Genomic DNA, 19,716 nt, shown 5'->3' with positions numbered 1-19,716 from the left:
ACAACCTCCCTGGGTAGCCTGTTCCAGTGCTCTGTTACCCTCACTGAGAAGAAGTTCTTTCTCAAATTTAAGTGGAACCTCTTGTGTTCCAGCTTGATCCCATTGCCCCTTGTCCTATCGTTGTTTGCCACTGAGAAGAGCCTGACTCCATCCTCGTGGCACTCACCCTTTATATATTTATAAACATTAATAAGGTCACCCCTCAGTCTCCTCTTCTCCAAACTAAAGAGCCCCAGCTCCCTCAGCCTTTCTTCATAAGGGCGGTGCTCCACTCCCTTAATCATCTTCGTTGCCCTACGCTGGACCCTCTCCAGCAGTTCCCTGTCCTTCTTGAACTGAGGGGCCCAGAACTGTACACAATATTCCAGATGGGGTCTCACCAGGGCGGAGTAGAGGGGAAGGAGGACCTCTCTTGATCTACTGACCACCCCCCTTGTAATACACCCAAGGATGCCATTAGCCTTCCTGGTCACAAGGGCACAGTGCTGGCTCATGGTCATCCTGTTGTCCACCAGGATCCCCAGGTCCCTTTTCCCTACACTGCTCTCTAATAGGTCATTCCCCAACCTATACTGGAACCTGGGATTGTTCCTGCCCAGATGCAGGACTCTACACTTTCCCTTGTTAAATTCCATCAGGTTATCCCCCGCCCAACTCTCCAGCCTGTCCAGGTCCCGCTGGATGGCAGCACAGCCTTCTGGCGTGTCAGCCACTCCTCCCAGCTTAGTGTCATCAGCAAACTTGCTTATAGTACACTCAACTCCCTTGTCTAAATCATTAATGAATATATTGAATAATATTGGCCCCAGTACTGACCCCTGAGGCACTCCACTAGATACTGGCCTCCAACTGGACTCCGCACCATTGACTACCACTCTCTGGCTTCTCTCTTTAAGCCAGTTTGCAACCCACCTCACTACTCTATTGTCTAGACCACACCTCCTCAATTTAGCTGTGAGGATGCTGTGAGGGACTGTGTTAAAGGCTTTACTGAAGTCAAGGTAGACCACATCCACCGCTCTGCCATCATCCATCCATCTTGTTACATTCTCATAAAAGGCTATGAGGTTGGTCAAGCATGACTTACCCTTGGTAAAGCCATGCTGACTGCCCCTAATGACCCTCTTATCCCTGATATGCCTTGAGATGACACCAAGGATAAGCTGTTCCATTACTTTCCCAGGGACAGAGGTGAGGCTGAGTGTGGGAATATCAGATTTAAGTTCTACTCCAGTAAATATTCAGTTATTTTTACAAAGTAAAAAAGATTCAGAAGAAGAAATCAAATATGACCCCTGTAGTGATCCTGACTGAAAATCCGTTGTACATCAAGTAGTTGTTCCACATAAAGAACATATGAACATAAGGAACATAATGGGGGTGTGATTTTTAGTATTATAATGAGCGAAGTTCAGCTAAAGGACACTTTATCTAACAGTCTCAAGATATATGTTAAACAAGACTCAACTAATTGTGCAGGCTCCAGAATGTCTACACTGCAAGGACAGTAGTACCTGTAGATCCTGAATAGGGAGGTTCTCCAAATCACTCTTATCTTTGTTAGAGGAACAGACTGACCTAAAACTGATAGGATTCACATATCTTTAGGTTAGCAGTCGCCAACAGGATTCATTCTTTTAAGTGTTAATGACTGCACTGGGGGGGGAGTTTTGCTGAGGCTGCCTTTGCTTATTGCTCAGGTACTGGCTGGGCATTGGTCAGCTGGTGGTGGGGTTTTTTGCATCACTTTTGCATCACTTTTAGGGGTTTTTTGCATCACTTGTTTTTCTTGGTTTTGTTTTTATTTGTTGGGCTTTTTTATTCTTTTTTTTTTCCTTATTAAACTGTCTTTATCTCAATGCATGAGTTTTTACACTTTTACCCTTCCAATTATCCTCCCCATCCCACCGAGTGAGCAAGCAGTTCTGTGGTGCTTAGCTGCCTGTCAGGTTTAAACCATAACACCTGAACAAGCCCATGCCTGTGCTCTGCTGTGCTGCACATATAGCTTGGCCTTCAGGCCTGTGTTGTGCTGTTCAAATTCTCTGGCCTCAGGATAAACTCAGCCAGTTCATTGTTAACAGGAGCCTGAAGGCAGCTCCCACTTGGTACTGATGATTATGGCACCTGTGTGTCCTGTCTTTATCTAAAAGTGCAGCAAGAAGTTCTCATGTGAACATCCATTCTATTTGACAGTAGAAATTATGAAGAGTAACCCCTGCAGCCCCCCACTAGCAAAACCTTGCCATGTAAATCCAATACAGGGGACATGCAGGTGGAAGGGAGAGCAGGGAAGAAGGAAGGGGGGTAGACAGAAAAGGGTATAAAACAAGCTGGTTGTGTATAAAATGATACTGATCAGTACAGTTGTCTGGCTGAGCCCTGTGCCTGATCACCAGAGTCTGTGTGTATGTGCGCTGCAAGGACTAAGTGCCAGCTACTAGGGGGAATGGCGTGAGTGGATTTGGTGCCAGTTACTGGAGTCAGATCGAGGGTGTACATGAGGGACTGCAGCAGTTCCATGGATTCCCTGACAGAGAGTATGGGAACAGAAATTAGCCTTGAAGATATTAAGGCCTACCCGTGAGAAAGATGGGAGTAAATGAGTATCTGGAGATATTAAGGTGTACTCGTGAGATAGAAGAGATAGAAGAGAGTAAAAGAGTAACACTGACGATAGCAAAATTAGCCAATTATATGTTACTATTGCAGCCTGTAAACAATAGCAAAAAGACACTTGAGCTGGTAAAGGCTATATAAAAAAGTGTTTGTGGCAATAAATGGAGACTGCTGTTTGTACATAATAAGAACTTGGTCTGTGTTGTTTGTCCATCTCAACCACAACATATGGTGACCCCGACGTGATTCAAACACGCCAACGTGATCCTGCATAAAGAAGAATCCTGCATGAAGAAGAGACAGCGGCAGAACTGTGACAGCTGATGACGAGCTGGGGAGACGGAGCCCGGTGCAGCTGATAGAGCAGCAAGGAAAGCTGCCGAAGATCCGAATCCCTGAAAAGACATCAACACCAGGAGTGGAAGATGAGCCACTGGGAACCTGGGAGGGAACCTCTCTAAAGAAGAGGGTATTCATATTACCTACATGGAAATTGCTTCTGAAGAAGCAGGGTATTAGCCTTCTGGAATTGACTTTATGAAAGACGAAAGATGTTACTACGGGGCAAAGCACTACCCAAAGATCCAAAGAAACAGCTTGAATATAAATTTTGGGCCTGTGTCAAGCTGTAAGATAAACTCAGCTCATTGTAATCAAGGAGTCTGCCAGGGTCAGCTGCCACTTATCACCAGTGATTGTGCCACCTGCATGGCCTTGGCTACATCTAAACTGCAGCAAGAAGAAAAAGAAAAAAAAAATGGAAAAACCTGTTTGCCCGCTGCTAAGCAGAGAAAGGGAGGCTTTATTCCTCTCCCCTCTCTGTCCTTTTTTCCTGGAGTGTTGTCATCCATTCTTCTTGTGGCACTGCGTTGCTTCTTTGATTTGAATCAGGGGTTGTCAGCGCTGTTTCTTTTTGCTCCCTTCTAATTTCTTAGGGTCTGGTACATGTGGGGAAAGAGCTCATCATTTTACCTCCTTACTGATGTTGGTCTTTTCACACTGGTCAGCTTTGGAAAGTCAGAGTGCTGAGTGCTTCTCTGGGTCAGATTGGTACTAATTAGAGTGTGGAGTGGAGCCAGGCTGGTTTGATGTAGAGTTTGGACTGATTTATTTTCATGCTGGGCTGGAGATCTTCCCATCTCAGATATGGGCAAGAGGGAGGTGTTATTCCCCCCTGCCCCCCACCCCCAGCCATGTTACTGCTAGAGAACTGTAATACTGAATGAAGGAGTCTGAGGGTGAATCTTAAAGGCATCGCCAGTGGATCCATAGTTCTAATGAAGCTGGGATATTAAACCAAAGATTTTTTAACAGACTTATTCTGTGGTAACTAGTTGTAAGAGACTTCTTAGTAAATTCACTGTGCTAGTTTCTGAGGTTATGGGAAAGAAAGGAGGAAAGGAAGGAAGGAAGAAAGGAAAGAAAGAAAGAGAGAGAGAGAGAGAAAGGCAGGCCATTTTTTGAAACCAATGGAATACCAAATTCGGAACAAAGTTTTAACAGATGAATTCTCGTATTTGCCAGAAAGCCCTATACCTCTCTTAGGTCAAGATTTGTTAAGTAAACTGTAAGCTCAAATAACATTTTCTGAGAATTCTGTTTAGTTGCATGTCCCATAAGAAGGTGCTTGGATGGTGCAGATCTGTTTGCTGCAAGTGAGAAATCTCCAAGAAAATTTTGAATGCTGTATTTCCATCGGTATTGGCAGCCGAAGTATCGGTAAAGCCAACACTACACTGATAGAACTGAAACAGGACTTCGATGCGGTAAGGGAAAACAATATCCAGTAAATATGACAGCCAAAATGGTGTTAGAGACTTTGATGAATAAATTTATGACAACCTTACAAGCTCACTGTATTCAATTGGACTTGCAGATTTGTCTGTTTATAGCTACAACATAGAAACAACCTGTGGCTATTGTGGGAGACTTCGATGAGAATGCTTACAGACTGATATACCGATTGTTACTCTGATCAAAAAATGCAAAAAATGTTTTTATTTGTTGGGCTTTTTCATTCTTTTTTTTCCCTTATTAAATTACCCCACACCAGGTTGTTAAACCCAGAGTAATACTTACCTGAAGGACCTGGAGCAACAGCGTATGTGTTACTGGAAGGTGACAACACTCCTGTTAATAAACTTAGATTTGTCCTGGTAAACTTAGATCTGTTCAGCCTCTAGTGTTCCCAAAACATATGCCTTTAATGTTTAGGAGAAATTAACAGCTGCAGGTCTCTTAACAATATGTTTCATTAGCATGATAACCCCTGTAGCTGTATTACAGAATTGTGCTATGCTAAGGGATTTTGACATGAATGTTTATAATTGTTGTTTTCTCTGAGTAGGTAGCAGCTGCAAATGCTGCTTTGATTTTGAAGGCATGTGTTGCTTCACCATAGATGATGAACTAGCCAACATGGAAGATAAAATCTCACATTTTGGGGACTAATGCAGCAAGTGAAACAATGTACTGATAATGCCTGGCTGAATGACTTGTTTAATTCCTTGACAAGATGAATGGGAAAACTGATTTAAAGCATTATTATTTCAGGATCTTGTGTGGCAGGAACAGAATAGCAAGCAGAATTGCAACCCTGGAATTCAGCAGGGCAAACTTTGGCCTTTTCAAGCAATTTCTAGGGGAAATCCCATAGGCAAGGCTGCTTAAAGGTAAAGGGGACCAAGATAGTTGCTTAGCATTCAGGGACTGCTTCTACCAGGCACAAGATCAGAGCATCCAGACACGTAGGAAGTCAAGGAAGGGAGCCAGGAGACCTGCGTGGTTAAACAGGGAGCTGCTGGGTAAGCTCAACTGGAAAAGGAGAGTTTACAGATCATGGAAGGAGGGGCTGGCCACCTGGGAAGACTATAAGGCTGTTGTCAGAGGATGTAGGGAGGCAACTAGGAAAGCTAAGGCCTCCTTAGAATTAAACCTTGCAAGAGGAGTCAAGGACAACAGGAAGAGCTTTTTCAAATATGTGGCAGATAAAACTGACACCAGAGGCAATGTAAGCCCACTGATGAATGAGGTGGGTGCCCTGGTGACAGAAGACACAGAGAAGGCAGAGTTACTGAATGCCTTCTTTGTCTCTGTCTACTCTGATGGAGGCTGTCCTGAGAAGTCCTGTACCCTTGAGGCCCCAGAGGAGGGCAGGACAATGGAGGACTTTCCCTCGGTTGATGAGAACTGGGTTAGGGACCAATTAAGCAATCTGGACATCCATAATTCCATGGGTCCAGATGGGATGCACCTGTAGGTACTGAGGGAACTGGCTGAGGTCATTGCTAGGCCATTCTACATCATCTTTGATAAGTCATGGGAAATGGGAGAGGTGCCTGAGGACTGGAGGAAAGCAAATGTCACTCCAATCTTCAAAAAGGGCAAGAAGGAGGACCCGGGTAACTATAGACCGGTCAGCCTCACCTCCATCCCCAGGAAAGTGATGGAACAACTTATCCTTGGTGCCATCTCAAGGCATATCAAGGAAAAGAGGGTCATTAGGGGCATTCAACATGGCTTCACCAAGGGGAAGTCATGCTTGACCAACCTCATAGCCTTTTATGAGGACATAACAAGGTGAATAGATGATGACAGGGCAGTGGATGTGGTCTACCTTGACTTGAGTAAGGCATTTGACACAGTCTCCCACAGCATCCTTACAGCTAAACTGAGGGAGTGTGGTCTGGATGACAGAGTAGTGAGGTGGACTGCGAACTGGCTGAAGGAGAGAAGCCAGAGAGTCATGGTCAATGGGCCGGAGTCTAGTTGGAGGACTGTATCTAGTGGAGTGCCTTAGGGGTCAGTACTGGGGCCGGTATTATTCAATATATTCATCAATGACTTGGATGAGGGAATAGAGTGTACTATCTTCAAGTTTGCTTATGACACCAAACTGGGAGGAGTGGCTGACACGCCAGAAGGCTGAGCTGCCATCCAGTAAGACCTGGGCAGGCTGGAGAGTTGGGCAGGGAAAAATTTAATGAAATATAACAAGGGAAAGTGTACAGTATTGCATCTGGGTAGGAACAACCCCAACTTCGATTATAAATTGGGGAATGACCTATTAGAGAGCAGCGTAGGGGAAAGGAACCTGGGGGTCCTGGTGGACAACAGGATAACCATGAGCCAGCACTGTGCCCTTGTGGCCAGGAAGGCCAATGGCATCCTGGGGTGTATTAAAAGGGGGGTGGTTAGTAGATTGAGAGAGGTTCTCCTTCCCCTCTACTCTGCCCTGGTGAGACCACATCTGGAGTATTGTGTCCAGTTCTGGGCCCTTCAGTTCAAGAAGGACAAGGAACTGCTGGAGTGAGTCCAGCGCAGAGGAACGAAGATGATTAAGGGAGTGGAGCATCTCCCTTATGAGGAAAGGCTGAGGGAGCTGGGGCTCTTTAGTTTGGAGAAGAAGAGACTGAGGGGTGACCTTATTAATATTTAGAAATATGTAAAGGGTGAGTGTCATGAGGATGGAGCCAGGCTCTTCTCAGTGACAACCAATGATAGGACAAGGGGTAATGGGTTCAAATTGGAACACAAGAGGTTCCACTTAAATTTGAGAAGAAACTTCTTCTCAGTAAGGGTAACAGAACACTGGAACAGGCTACCCAGGGAGGTTGTGGAGTCTCCTACTCTGGAGACATTCAAAACCCGCCTGGACACATTTCTGTGTAGCGTCATCTAAGTGTTCCTGCTCTGGCAGGGGGATTGGACTAGATAATCTTTTGAGGTCCCTTCCAATCCCTAACATTCTGTGATTCTGTGAAATATGTTTTTTCCTTTTTCTGTATGTGTTTATTGTGTGCCCCTGTAAATTGCTCTGTGCTACACTTCACAAGCCCAAATGAACAACTCTAGCTTTGTTGGCCTCAGCAGAAGCAAGTCCCTTGAGGGAGGGGGTGGAATGTATGTGAATTTGCACAAGAATGGCGACGAAGTTAAATGTAAATAGGCTCAAGTGACTTGCAGCTGTAGTGTAGAAAAAGCACATACATCACATTAATTTTTTTACTGACCTTGTATTCTTGACAAGTACAACCTCTCTCTTAGATAACTTAGGCCTGTGAGAAACTCTAAGGCACCTTATCACTATGCCTGAGATTCCTGCTTTGTTGTGAGAAAGACCACAAGGCATCGCCTGCCTGAAGCCTTGAAATACAGGTGAGCGCAGCAGGCCCACTGATCTTTTACCAGAGCTGAATTGCTGCAGTGCCTGTGTCCCCGCTTGTGTTACCTCTGCATGAGAGCTTAGGTGCTACTTCAGAGATCCCCTGGTAGAGAGGTAACTAAAGTTAAACTTGCTCTTTGCAAATGCATTTGTGGCCTCTGGCTCTTCTTGAAGCATGCCTGCATTGGTTCACACAGATGGCAACACAACCCTCTGCCATATCAGCTGCTCCTCCCATTTTTTTTGCACATCGCTGCATCTGAGACTGCAAACTCCACATATAAAGTGGAGCCATAAGGATGGTGAAATCTTTCTCTCGCTTTTCTTTCTTTCCCATACTTCTACTTTTTTGCTTTCCTTTTTATAGGTAACATAGTAACATAAGATTTACAGCCCCGCACATGCCACAAACTTTTTATGTTTACCAATTGAACCTACAATAACGTAAATCCTTCTGCCACCAAATCATATACCCTTTGGCCCAGGCTGCAAAATAAAAGCCTTTTGTTTACGGACCTTAAGTACTGTGTGTACTGTTTTCCAACCAAGGGCACCCATGAATCTGAGTCACTTCTTCCCCCCACTCATAACCCTGGGTGGGATGTGACATCTACATATAGGCAGCAGCAAGAGATAGGGAGTGAGAAAACGATGAAAAAGAAACTAGAGTGCTTGTAATGGTGAAAAACCTGTGAGGACAGTTGATTATTAGAATAAAGCAAGTTATATCCTTTGCTCTCATTTATAAAGGAAGAAAAACTCTTATTTTGACAAAACTAATCATAAAGTTCTCTGTTAAGGTGTGTTAATTAAGTACTGATGAATGCATGCCGTATATCAAATCATGAATGTCACTGTGCCTACTTAGAGATAAAAGATGCTGTCAACCCCAAATCCTAGCTATTTTTATCTTTATTTTGTGAGCTCTGCCACACACATTGTCTTCTCTTAACAATGTACAGCTCTTCACATCTTATAGATGGTATTGAAAAATATAAATAAATGAGGAATACTAATCATTATTATGAAACTGATACATTATGAAATATGCTGCTACTTAAAGAAATTGACATTTTACAGCATGTGGTTATTTTATTTTTGTTGTGTGATTTTTTTCACATAGCAAAGACTTTCTGATGTGTCCCAAATGTTTTGTTATTTTACTTTCAAACACTTTCTTAGCTCATTTTGACTGAATTTGGTTTGATATATTCTTTAAAGGAAAAAAAAATAAGCAATTGTATTAAAGGGAATAATGGGGGAGAGTGTTTATGTCTTTAAGATAAGTATTCTGAGTCTAAGTTGGAAAAGGAGACACACAGAAATTGCATAATTTTGAACTACTTTTATTTTATGCATTTAAAGCATCCTGTTTTTTAAGTGTATTTGAACAGATTTACGGTGGACCTTCAATGGTGGTTTTTCCTCCTGTACTTGATAGGACTGCTACCTATGATTCAATAAGCCAGCTTACATTAGATTTAAGTATAGTTTTGTATTGTTGATGTGGAATGTAATTACTAAAATAGTATTGAAAAACTTTTTTCTGGTGGAAATCATAAAGTGGCATTTTTTTTTTAACGATTTAAAATGTCTATTCTGAATGTGAGGACAGTCAACTCAGAAAAACAATTGGTTCTTTGCTAAAGAGAAAAGATAATGAGTGGGACTTTGGTGTCTGGACCAACATCAGCAGAGTACTTAATGGAGAGCTAGCTAATGTCAGCTCTGACATTGCTTGCTTGCATAATTTGGACACAATGTTTTGTTTTCTGCCTCTATTTCTTATTTTGCAAATGAGAATAATAGGTATGTATCTGTCTCAGAAATTTAGGGCAAGAATCATTTATGAATAAACCACATTTCATTCATGCTTGGGCCATATTGTGCCACAAAAAAGAGATTTTTGTAGAGCTGGAGCAACTGTGGGGGTATCCATTGACTTCACAAAGAACCCTCAGTGCAACCAGCACTTAGGGCTTCCCAATTACAGTGTTTGGGATGGCAGAAATTCCTGAGAGGAGCCACACACCATCATGGGCAAAACAGGCTTGGGGAAAAGCAATTTAATTTATTGCCAATTAAAAATAGAGTAGAATGGTGTTGTGGTTTAACCTCACCCGGCAACTAGGACCATGCAGCCTCTCACTCAACCCCTAAGTGGGATGGGGGAGAGAATAGGAAATGAAAAAAAACTTGTGTGTTGACATAAGAACAGTTTAATAGGACAACAAAGGAAGATATAATAATAAGAAAATAAACAAAACAAGTACTACACAGTGCAATTGCTCACCACCCACAGCACCGAAAACCTGTTCGTTCCTGAGCAGTGGTATTTGCCCCCCAGCTAACTCTAGTTTATATACTGAGCATGACATCTTATGGTAAGGAATAACCCTTTGGCCAGCTTGGGTCAGCTGCCTTGACTTTGATCCCTCCCAGATTCTTGTGCACCTGGTAGAACATGGGAAGCCCAAAAATTTCTTGACTACCCAGAAACAACCAAAACATCAGTGCATTTTCGACATTCTTCTGATACTAAATCCAAAACACAGCCACTAGAAAGAAAATTAACTCTATCCCATTAAAAAACAGGACAAAAGATGAGAAATAAAGACAAAAACTAAAACACCTTCCCCCCACCCCATCTGATTGGCTCAGCTTTGGCCAGCGCTGGGTCCATTTTGGAGCTGTCTGGAGATGGGTCTTTCCATCACGGGGCAGTCCCTGGTCTCTTCTCACAGAGGCCACCCCTGTAGCACCCCTGCTACCAAAAACTTGCTACATACACCCAATAGACTTAGTTATTCATTTCTCATGCCACCTACATTGTGAATGCCACAGACAGCATGCTGTTCTACAAAACACAAAAGTTGCATGCAGGCAAAGGCTCACTCCTTACGCTAACATTGGGGATTGAATAAATGTAAAGTAGGAGTGACATTGTCTACCAGCCCTCTCTGTGGAGGGCAAGGCATCTGCTCCCTGTTTCCTTACACTGTGGTTAGCAGGTGCATAGGGCTGCCTGTGCCAGGCAGCCAGTGCCCTGATCTACTGTTGACATTATATGAAGACCTGAGATCACTGAGGAGCAACATATTACTCATAAGTAATAATGAACCACACAGACAGCTATTTCATATGCTAGTGCCTACAAATAAAAACTGTCGTCTTGTTTTCATGCAGAAATTTTTACCTTGTCACTATTGATTCTGTATCCAACCTTATTTACTAATACATGATGGATACTTGTAGCTCATCACAGCCTGTCATCCTGTCAGATTTTTTTATGGGGCTGTTTCATGTGCTATTCAACTGGTTGACAATTGTCTAGCAATTAAGTGAAAGTGTTCCTGGGAGTTACAGACTCCAAACAACTCTCCAGCTCTTCTTACATGTTTTTGATACCTGTATTTCTGAACATTATTATAGGAGATGTATAGCTTCAAAAAATGTTACTGATTGCTAGAGCCTTAGTGACCTTTAAAGACTAACCAAAATTTTGTAAAATAACTAGCCACACAATCATAAAGTTCCTTGTGTATGCAGACCATGTACCAGAGATTTATGACATATTCTTTAGGAACAGGATTTTAAAGTAATCATTAATTAGAGAAACCACAGGTGTTGCTCAAAGAATAGCTTATGTAAGTAGGTATCTACTGCACTTGCTCGACGACTTGCCAACGAGGAGAGGTCATTTTCTGGACATGAGAGGAGAGTCCTTAAAATGGAAGTTGCAACCACTGGACTGTAAGAGGATGCAATACCAGATAAAGGACGCTAGATGGCAGCAAAGGCCGTGAAATATCTAAATTCATGTTTATGTCATACTTTCTTAGGATAGGTGCTTTGTGTGTTAAAAATTACCAAGAGTTGTAATTAATATGTAATTTTTCTGTCAATATAAGCAAATCAAAAATGATCAGTCATTGGCACATTCATGGTGGATCATCCCCAGTGCAGCCCCAGCACTGATTAATAAAGAGAATGCTACTTTTAAAACCTTAAAAAGTGGTTTTAAGAGTTATTAATTTGCCGGTTTGTATGGTATCATTTTAGGCTGTATTCTGTGCTGATCGCAGCTGAGTTGTACCTCACAACCAGTTATATTTCTGTTATGTGTGAAGTTCTCAGAGTACTGCAGCAGAGGGCAATACTTCAAAGGGTATGCAGGGATACCATGGCAATGGGAGGGAAATTGCATCTTGTGGATGAGCACGTAAAGTGCTCTCCTGCTTCTTCGGCAAATAAAGAAAAGCAGGCACAGGCTTCAGATGTTCCCTTTGTTACAACAGCAATATTTGAAGTAGCCACCTCGTAAACATTTGAAAATGTGATGTTCTCCAGGTACCCAGCCCCCTGAGCCCCCTGAGCTGGAAGACGGGGATGGGGAGCAGAATGAAGCCCAAATAGAATCATAGAACCATATAATGTCGGGCACTGTTGATAGATTGTTAATGCTTTATTCTTGATAACTGGAATTCTGCAATTGTTCATCAACTTCTAGGAGGCAGCAGTAAGATAACTTTAAAAACTTCTGATTTTTTTAACTTGGTTTCATGCTAAACCATAATTGTCATGTCTGTAATACAAAGAAGCCCACATGCATATTTCTCTCTGCCAAGAAGAAAATGTGTTTTTGTTCATATATTTCCATTTCAGCAATTTTGAAAACTTTTCCTTTATCCCAGTTAACAAATTATCATTACATTTTAATACCTGCGATACAGACGAATTTTTGCATTTTACTCTCAATCAATTATTGCTGGGATTCCTTTTGCAGTAATTGGGAATTTCCAAACCATTAGCAACCTTGGGTATGGCTCTCCATCAGCAAGAGAATCACAGAATCATTTCAGATGGAAGAGACCCTTAGGACGATCAAATCATAACCTAACCTAACTCTAGCAACTGCTCCTCATATGACTTGTGCTCCAGACCCCTCACCAGTTTTGCTGCCCTCCTCTGCACTCTCTCTAGTACTTCAATGTCTTTCTTATGATGAGGGGCCCAAAACTGAACACAGTATTCAAGGTGCAGCCTCACCAGAGCCAAGCACAGTGGCACAATCACTTCTCTAGTCTTGCTGGCCACACTATTCCTGATACAAGCCAGGATGTTGTTGGTCTTTTTGGACACCTGGGCACACTGCTGGCTCATATTCAGCCAGCTGTCAGTCAACACCCCCAGATCCCTCTCTGCCAGGCAGCTTTCCAGCCACTCTTCTCCAAGCCAGCATTGGTCAACAGAAAGGGCCCAATTCTTTACACGACAATGCCCAAACACATGTCGCGCAAACAACGCTTCAAAAGTGGAACGAATTGGGCTATGAAGTTTTGCCTCATCCACCATATTCACCTGACCTCTTGCCAACCGACTACAACTTCTTCAAGCATCTAGACAACTTTTTGCAGGGAAAATGCTTCCACAACCAGCAGGATGCAGAAAACACTTTCCAAGAGTTCATTGAATCCCGAAGCATGGATTTTTACACTACAGGAATAAACAAAGTTATTTCTCATTAGCAAAAATGTGTTGACTGTAATGGTTCCTAGTTTGATTAATAAAGATGTGTTTGATCTTAGTTATAATGATTTAAAATTCACAGTCCAAAACCACAATTACTTTTGCACCAACCTAATAAAGTTGAAACCTTAAATAAGGAATTTGTATCTCTCTTTTCAGAGCTCTTCAGATATGTTTGGTCAGAAAATAACTGCTGGGGGAAAATTCTGTCGAGTGGCTGTATCCAACCGTCCTTCTGTGATTGTAAGGAACATTTAACGAAGAACTGTTGTTTTTGCATAACTGAGGACCTGGCACCTGACCCTAGCAGGGGGGAAGGACCGAGAGACATCGGACTATGAATCCTTAATGTAATACACAGTCTCTTCCCGGAATATATACTGATACCTGTATACATACTGATACCTCTATTTACAAGTTAATTTAGGGAGGAAGGACTGAGAGACATCGGACTATGAATTCTTGATGTAATACACGGTCTCTTCCCGGAATATGTACTGACACCTGTATATATACCGATACCTGTATTGATAAGTTAATATAGGGGGAAGCGTAGCCAAAGTACCAGGAATCCATATCTTAAACAGATTGATAAGGGGAAGAGTATTGTGTGTGTCGGGATAGTCTGTAAACCCTGAAGTACCCAACCAATGGGGAACAGGGGAGGGAAATTGCGGCCGGGATTTTGGGGAAATATAAGCAGGGGCTTTTTGCCCTATTTGGTGTGCCTGCCTTTAGGTAGAACACCCGGTCTTGCAAAATCGTTATTAAAATATGCTTTGCCAAGTGATCCTGCCTGGGCCTATTATATTTGCAAAAGAATTGTTTCCTACAAATTTGGGGGCTCGTCCGGGAGAAACGTCGTCATCTCGGGGGTCCCTATCGCCGAAGGACAGGAAGGCGCGCCCCGTTGATTTCAACGGTCCTGTGGATCATCGGTAGGGGCTCCAGGAGAGACTGACAGAAATCCCCACATGAACATCTTATTCCCTTGTGCTTCGTATAAAGGTTTAGCAATCAACCCATAGCCCATAATCCAAAGTCTGCACCATCCTGTCATTCCTAAAAAGGATCTTAATTCATGTAAGTTTCGTGGTTCTGAAATAGCACAGATAGCATGCACACGGTTTGTACCTAATTTCCGCTGTCCTTGAGAAAGCTCGCATCCTAAATAAATCACAGTCTCGGATGCAATTTGAGCTTTACTTTTCGATACTTTGTACCCGTTCATTCCCAATTGGTTCAGTATTTCAATCGTTACCTGGATGCAGAGTTCTCGTGTCTCAGTCGCGATCAAAATGTCATCTACGTATTCTAGCAACAGGTACCGTTGTCGAGGGATCACGATGTGACCTTTCGTAGTCCATTTCTCGAGTTCCTTGGCCAACTGATTTCCAAAAATAGTTGGGCTATTCTTGAATCCTTGCGGAAGACGTGTCCAGGTTAACTGAGTTTTTCTTCCATTGTGTGGATTTTCCCATTCAAAGGCAAATAGCTTTTTGCTTTCCTGGTCGAGGGGTATGCAGAAGAAGGCATCTTTTAAATCAAGTACAGTAAACCATTTATATTTCTCCTTCACAGATGTTAACAAGGTATATGGATTTGCAACTACCGGATAAATGTCCTTAGTGATCTGGTTTACAGCCCACAAATCTTGGACTAATCGGTAATTACCATCGGGCTTCTCAAGAATTTTTCAATTAGAGGAACTATTCCTAACCTAGCTTCTAATTTCAGTGGGTACTGTCTCAACTGTACTGGCCTGGCATCTTCCTTCAGTTCCACTTTTACGGGCTGGGCCGTTTTCGATTTCCCAGGTATGTCAGTCGCCCATACCGTGGGGATCACCGCCTCCTCCACAGCTTGTGGTATTTCCACTACCGGGTTTTCTTTTAGTAACAGAATTTGTCCTACCTTGGATTCTGGAATTTTCATTACCAGGTTTCCATTCTCAAATGTTATCACAGCATCCAATTTGGTCAATAAATCCTGTCCTAGAAGGGAAACTGGACAATCTGGAACATATAAGAACTCATGGGTTAATTCCTTTTCTCCAAAACACAGATCTAAGGGTTGCAGGAATGGCGGTACTTCTTCCCTCCCTGTGGCACCAACAATCGTTGTCTTTATGACCTATTGTTCCCTGTAAGGAATTTAGCACAGAATAAGTAGCCCCTTTATCCACTAAAAATCTCACATCCTGGTCCCCCACTTGTATTGTCACCAGGGGTTCCTTATTCTGGGTATCTGTTCTTGTGCTGCCATATAGTCAGCTGTTATTATTATACTCCCTCAACACCATAGTTTGTATTGCATTCCCTGCTGCACTTGGTACCTGACTCGTGGAGCCCAGACGGTTCGGGCATTCATTTTTCCAGTGTCCTTCCTCCTTACAATAAGCACATTGATTTATACCAAGCTTTACAACAGGTCTTAAAGGAGTTCCCTGAACATTCCGAAAACCGCGCCCTCGGCCGCCTCTAGTTCCTCTGCCACGGACTTGCATTCCTATTCCCCTACCTTGCCCTTGGACCAGGGCCAACAAGTCTTGCTGAGAACGCCTTGACTGTTCCTTTTCTCTGTTATTATAAACTTTCCAGGCTGTTTCTAACATAACATCCAGATCTCGTAATTGTGCCCCCTCCAGTTTCTGTAATTTCTTCCGAATATCATCCTGAGACTGTCCCAAAAAGATTAAAGCCAACTGAACCCTTGCTTGTTCTGTTTCAATATCTAAATCCGTATATCTCTTTGCAGTTTCTTTTAATCTTTCTAAAAAGGCTGAAGGGGATTCATTCTTTTCCTGCCTAACATTATACAATTTTGACCAATTCATTTGTTTTGGCACAGCAGTCTGAACACGGATCAAAAACCAGTCCTGATACCTCCGGAAGCGAAGCTGACCACCTTCAGTATTATAATCCCATTGGGGATCCTCCTTTGGAAAATTTTCATCAGCATTGCCACCCACTATTCCATTCTGAATATCCTCCCTTACTTTATCTCTTACTACCCGTATAACCATATCCTTTTCTGTAGAATCCATTAATGTGTCAAGAATGACTTGTAAATCATCCCAATCAGGATTCTGCGTTTTAATTATCATTTTAATTATCCTTGCAGCCTTGTCCGGGTTTTCCTGGTAAGGACCAGCTGTTTGTTTCCAGATCATTAAATCTCCTGGCGAAAACGGGACTTTTACATAAACTGGCTCTCCCCCCACTCCTACCGCTTGTCTCAGTGGTGCTATTACATTTGGCAGTCCACCCCCCTTTTGGGCTTCCTTTTCTCTGTTCCTAGTCCTGTGGGATATTGGTGTGGTTGTTACTCCTTTTACACCAGTTGCTGCCCCCTCATCCCCACTGGAAACAATATCACTTTCAGTAAGACGCACAGGTGCCGAGGGTTTAAGGGGTTTAGGTGCAGAGGGTTCAGTTTCTGAAGGCGCAACGTCAAAACACGGCAGATCTAAGGCGTTGCCACGGCTGCTTTTTATTGCCAAACATGTCATGCATTTCCTTTCTGACGTACAGCCCATACATTTATCATTAGTACCGCTCCTCCGGACTAACATTAACCTACATTCCTTCCTCCAGTCCTGTTTTTGTACAAGATAGAAATAGAGATCCACGTACTGTACCTCATCCCATTTACCTTCCCTTTGACAAAACCTCATTAATTCACTAATAGTTCCAGGTTCTAAAGTACCCTCTGGCGGCCACCGTACTTCATTAGGCAAGTCATATTCAGGTCAGTAGTGAGTACAATATTCAATTAACTTCTTTTTACTCATTGATTGTCCAAATCCAGCCTCCTTCCAATGTTTCAACAAACAGTCTAATGGTGACATCTTTGTATCGCTCAAATCAACACAAAAGGGTAACACACAGACGATTAACACAGAAAGGTAACACACAGATAACTTTACCAGAACAACAGTAAAGACGGATCAAATCACCAGTTTCAACAGCAAATACAGATCACATTACTAAAACTATAGACCAGGTGCTGAACAGCATAGATAACCAGACCAGGTGCGCGCAAATAACCAGACCAGACCAGGTGCTGAGCCTGCGGCTTAAATAACCAGACCAGATGCCGAACCTGCAGACATTGTCATATCAGGGGCCCCTATCGCCGAAGGACAGGAAGGCGCGCCCCGTTGATTTCAACGGTCCTGTGGATCACCGGTAGGGGCTCCAGGAGAGACCGACAGAAATCCTGCGGCTGTATTGAAAAAGGCGGATCTCTGCAAATCATAGGGGAAAGGTAAAAGGAAAAAGTGGTAGGCACAATACAAGCAACCAGACAACTCTGTGCACAGACCAAGGTAAGAAAACAGACTGTTAAGTATTACCTTGGTGGTCGGGGGCATTCTGAGAGGAGGGGTGAGGCGGAAGGAGGGGCCTTGGGACTCAGAATGGGAAATGTAAAGGAAAAATGATAACATTCCTCCATACAGTCCTTTAGGGCGGATGTTAAGGTATTGGGGAAACTTGTGATGTACAAAAAGGAAGGATAAATAGAAAATGATAAAGTATTGTGTTTTGTCTGGACAAAATAGCCCATAATAGAGCGGAAGGTATTCTGACCAAAATACGAATCCGATGACAATTGGCTATGCCAATGTTAGCAATCGGGACACATAACCGCGGACGTAGTTATATGCGGTGCTTTATTTCAGCGCTGGGAAACCAGGGGTTCGCACCCAAAGCTGGCTTCCAACAGCTGATTCAGACCATACCTTATTATACAAGTTAGTCACATACATATTCATTACACCCCGACAACCATTAGCATATTCCACACCTATTCTAACACAAACTTCCTATCTAAAAGATGCTAAAATTATCAGTTATTTTCTACGGTACCAACTTTAAAAGAATATATCGTAAATCCATGTCCACCTTAAGAATAAGGCTCGGTTACAGTTACCTACCTTATAAGAATATGCCATAAATCTATGCCAGCTTTAAGAACAGAGTTTGGTTACTGATTACAAGAGTTCTATGGCTACAGGGCTGCTTGCTATCCTAATATTAATCGAACTGTAACAGATCCAGCAGCAAAGGCCCATCCTGTCCTGTTCCATAAGAGAACATGGAAGGAAACATCTTGTAAAGTTGATTCTGTTACTATCACCAAGATCTAAATTGGTACATAAAAAAAAACCACAACAAACTGTAGGGGGTTTAAATCTTCCTCCATACCAGGGTGGGTTCCAGTCCCTCCCTTGCTGCAGCATGTTTATGAGTGTAAAGTGTGTGTCCTGATCAGTGTAAAGTGCACATAAAAGGGGGTTCAAGTCTCTTTTGAGAATGGGAAAATATCCTTTAGACATAAACCGTTGACCAAGTCTGAAACTAGGACTGGATCCAGCCGCACCTAAACTCCTCTCTGAAGGAGTTTAGAAAGCAAGGGGATCCTTTCTGAACCTCGTGACTCAACGGGAGGGTCTCCCTGAATTTTTTAGCGATGGGAAATAAAACTCAGCATAGAAAAGGGGACACCCTGAGACGAGGTATTGAAAAATTGGGAATTTTAGCTACAGTTGGGAGTAATTTAACTAAGGTGCTTGCAGAGCTGGTCTCTGCTTTCTGTATAACCTCTTGATTCCCTCCCCAACTGTCTTTGTTGTCCTTACTGCTTTTGCTGGGCTTTACCCTGGGATTGCTAAAGTTATTTTGCAGTGCAGCCAGCAGCAGATGTGTGTGTGTGCATGTGTGTGTAAGGGAAGAAGTGTGAAAGGGGGAGGGGATGTACATGTGAATGCCCTCCAGTGTTACATGGGTGCACCCATTGCCCCGGCACCCTGGGGATTTGATTATGTGAGGAAATCAAACTCTTAAGTTAAGGGAAGATGGGGATCGATGTGCATCATTATTTTCTATTTTTTTTCTGGGATATAATCCATCCTGAGCCGATGTTAACCTGTTATTGAGAGAGTTGGTCTGTCATTTAAAAGAATGTGGAACTAGCCCTACAGACGGGGGGGGGGGAACTGCCTGGCCCCAAGGTGATTCTAATTGAGATTATAATAATCAAACAAACGGAGATAATTGCCAAACAGTGGTTAAAAATCTGATAAAAGCTTTCGGGCTTTTGAGGAGATAAGAGTAAATTGAACTGAAGTGCAGGAATGTAGACAGAAGCCAGAGGAGCACCGACTGGGGAAGATTTCTGGAAGGCTTTGTAATGAACTGGTAGCAAGTGTGTGTGTGGATCTATGGAAGTATTTCAGAGAGCATGTGCCAGGTTGGCAGGAAGAATTTGCAAAAATTCTGAGGGTGGTCATGTTTGTGTATGATGGTCAGGAAGAGAAGCGAAAAGTTGAAGGAGATTGATTTGTTAGCAGCAGCTTTAGCCAGGAATTTGCTAGTGAAAGATAAAGATTGGAAGGAAAA

Source organism: Patagioenas fasciata, chromosome W (genome assembly GCF_037038585.1).
Source record: "Patagioenas fasciata isolate bPatFas1 chromosome W, bPatFas1.hap1, whole genome shotgun sequence".
Lineage (NCBI taxonomy): Eukaryota > Metazoa > Chordata > Aves > Columbiformes > Columbidae > Patagioenas > Patagioenas fasciata.
This window is presented reverse-complemented; position numbering follows the sequence as displayed.